We start from the raw sequence: 3873 nt of genomic DNA on the forward strand, positions 1-3873 counted from the left end.
ACAAAGACGGCTATGACAACACAATGATACAATTGTGTAGAGTTGCCATTTATACATGTGACATATGACTGACTGTAGTAAAGATGAGTTTATAGAAATATCAACAGTGATGAAGATTGGACTTGAATAGCCCAGTTTTAGGAATTGCTTGCCTATTTCTAAACTGTTAGGAGACAGCACAAGTCTGTCTATCCATCCACCCATCCTACCCTTCCACGCATCTATATATCTATATATCTATATATCTATATATCTATATATCTATATCTATATCTATATCTCTCTCTATATATATGTATATATACACACCTTCCTACAAATCTTTTTATGCATCTAGATTTTTATGCTGAACTTTCTGTGGTTGGGAAGCAAAATGTTCAAGGAATTGTAGGGGACATATACAGTGAGTAAACAAATAAATATATACAATAAAGTCAGACAGAAAGTGAAGCAGGCAGGGCCAGGGAGGTGGCTCAGTGAAATAAGCGCTTCCCTGGCAAGTGTAAGGGCCTGAGTTCAATCCCCAGTTCCACCAAAAAAAAGAAAGAAAGTGAAGCAGGCAGGAGTGTGTCTGGTGTAGTTGAGGAAGCCTGTGTGACCATGCTGCAGAGACAGGGCTCTCACGGTAAGAGACAGGACTGGAGAGGTGGCAGGAGGTGAGTCACACACCTCATAGCAGATGACATGATGATTTTTGTATGAAAAGGTCTAGAGTGATGCTCTTTCTATTGACAACCCTTCCTGCAGGTGATTTTGTGACTGTCCAATCTCAAGAAAGCCAGCATGGCAGCAAGGATCACAAGGGTGAGTGGATGAGGGGAGCTCAAGGTCCAGTTCCAAAAGGTGTGCTCTAAACAGACTGCAATCTAAATCTTTCAATTCTTTAACCTATGAAAACAAAAGTCAACAAAAACTTCCCAGTAATATCCTGCAAAGGACGGAAGCACCGAGGTCTCATCCAAGCTTGTTTTGCCTTGACCAAAAGAGCATCCTTGGTTTTTAAAGTGAGCAGCATATTAGAATAACATGGGAAACTTAAAAGTTGTTGCCCCACCATTGCTCAGGTCACCTCAGGTTACCACTTCAATCAGCACATAGAGATGAGATCGAGGCAACAGTAAGTCCGTCAGGTGATTAGATGCACATGCAATGTAACTCCTGGAGATCTTTCTAGAATGTGGATTCTGACTCAGAGCTCTCTGGTGGGACCTGAGATGCTACATTCCTAAGAAGCTCCTGGCTGCATCTGGTGCTGCGGGTCCAGGGACCACACTTTGAGTAGGACCACACTTCTATAAAGAAGGAAGACAAGCTGTGTGGAAATCTCTATTTGAACATTTTCTTTCTGGCATTTTTGAGCTGTAGGTTGATCTACTGTCCTAGATTTCTGTGACTCTTCTGGTTGTTACATAAAAGTTGCCATATCTGGGCTACACTGGGATAGCTAGGAAGTCAGGTAATGCCTTGTAACCTGGTAAATTTGTCATAAGAATTAAATAACATGTGTGTGCAGATGTCCAATGTAGTAATTTAGTACAGAGATAATTCCAAAAGTGTGAGATAGTCCAATGATAATAATTTGGAAAGCAAAGTCACAGAGAGATACCTCTTTAGACCCTCCACAATGGCTAACACAAAAGACTGAAAGTGTCCATGTGTTTTAGAATATAGAGCAGGACCATCATTGAGAACCACTTAGAAAAGCTGTTCGGCAGTATCTATTCATCTAAAATGCATGCATTACTTTTTAACACAGCAATTTCCATCCTAGGAATATACATGAGTTTTCGAGAGGGATGCATGTTCACCAAGGTATGTACAGCTGCCTTACTTAACTTAGTAAGAAAGTGGAAACAACTCAGAAAATTCCATCAGTTCATTGGATACAGAAATTGTACATTCATAGAATGAAATATTGCAATGAAAATAAACTACCTATTGCCACAAATAGCAAAATAGATGAATTTCACAAACATAATGGTAAATGGAAGAAGTCAGACACAAAAGAGAAACTGTAGAATTTCATTTAACATTGAAAAGAAATCCAGGGCTGATAAGATAGCTCAGCAGACTCAGCACCTGCTTAGGCAAGCTCAGGGACCAGGGTTCCATCCCGGGTACACATGCCACACTGGCCCCACCCATGGGCGTGCTGAGCTGGCCACCAAGTCTGGGCATGGTGGCGCACACCTGTAATCCCAGCTCTGGGAAGGCTGAGAACATGAGAATCATTATGAGTCTGAGCTGCATAGTGAGACCCTGTAGCAAATACATAACAAAGAACAAGCAAACAAACAATGAAAAGGAAATTCAGCCCAACCTATACTGCAGAGGTGGAAGTCTGGAGAGTTACCATTAAAACCCTAACGGTAGGGTGGCTGGAGGATGCCTGAGGATGTAGCCCTGCTCGTCCCTCAAGCAGTGGTTAAACCTGGGTGGGGTGGGGTGGCTTACTTTGTAAAAAAATGCATTTGATCACGTGGTACTATTTATGCACATGTCAGTATAAATAGTATATTTTAATAAAAAGTTTCATAAACAAGACAAAAAGTTAGGAAAATAGACATAAGGAATTAATTGTGTTAAGGGACAACACTAGTTGCAAGCTCCAGTGGATTCCCTAAGGTTTTAGACAACTTGCAAATTATCTTAATGGCTTAATGGCTTCTGAGAGACTGGGGACCTGGAGCATTTAAAAAGACATCTTTCTTCTTTGAATAGCTCCAGTGATCTCCCGTCCCAGAGATGCAGCGCACTGAACTTTGTGTAGGTGTAATTCTGGTTCTTGTCTTTTGCTCCTTGCTGGATATTCAATAGAGGGAAAACGTCTTTCCTCATCTCTCCAGAGAAAATCTGAGGCTTAGAAAGAGCAGAGTGGTTACTGGAAAGTTGCCTAAAATTCTTTGGCAGCACCTGTCCTAGGATCTACTTTTCACTGAGCCCCACCACTGCAACTCCAGTCTGTGCCCAGTTCAGAATCACTACAGACATTCTCAATCTACTTTCTTGGCTTTATCATTTAGATCACATCCTTCACTTCTTATTATTTATGATGACAGAAGGGTCTCAATCGAGTGTCAATACCTCCTCCTCACCTTGTTCAAATGAAACCACCAGGATGAAAATGGAGGTCATTTTCAAATCTTCTGTACACTTTCACTGTGTTTGTAGACACTAAAATCACACCTCCCCTGAAACTGGTGATGTTCCTAATAGAGATTTTGCTTGAGTGGAGGAAGCTTCTCTGGCAGAGTGATGTGCAGTATCATGTGTGGCTGAACTGTGAGATGCTGCAATCTTGTTACTTTGGAAGCTATGGAAGAGAAAATTTGCCAAAGGTACATTGCAGGTGTATCTTACTGTTCAGGTAAAAACAAGACAATAGAAAAATTTGCTCTGGGTGTATTACATAGTTGGCAAAGAGCTTAACAGTGCATTCCTGCTGGTGTGTGCAGAGCTATCATTGTCATAGTATAGGAAAAAGAAAGGGAAGGGGGAGTAAATAAGGGAGGGAGGGAGAGAGAGAGAGGATTCTACCATCATTCTTCCTTAAAGGAAGCCATATCAGGCCACCTCTCTTCTCCAGACCTGTTAATGACTCCCCTTTCCTTTAGAGTGAGTTCCAGACTGCCACAGGGATCCTTGTTCCCATTGGACATCACCTGTCTTAGCTCGCTGATGCCGTCTCCTACCACTTTCACCTTCTCTGTTTAGGGTGCTCCACTCGTTCTGATCACCTGTAGCCCTTGACACTCTGTGGGTGCACTCCTGACTGCATTCTCTGTCTAGTCTGACCCCTGTGCTAGGGGACCCCAACCTTGCAAGCTAACTCAATCCTTGAAATCCATGCCTACATGCTACCACTTCTCTGAC

This window comes from Octodon degus, unplaced genomic scaffold (assembly GCF_000260255.1).
Source record: "Octodon degus isolate 3935 unplaced genomic scaffold, OctDeg1.0 scaffold00085, whole genome shotgun sequence".
NCBI classification, from domain to species: domain Eukaryota; kingdom Metazoa; phylum Chordata; class Mammalia; order Rodentia; family Octodontidae; genus Octodon; species Octodon degus.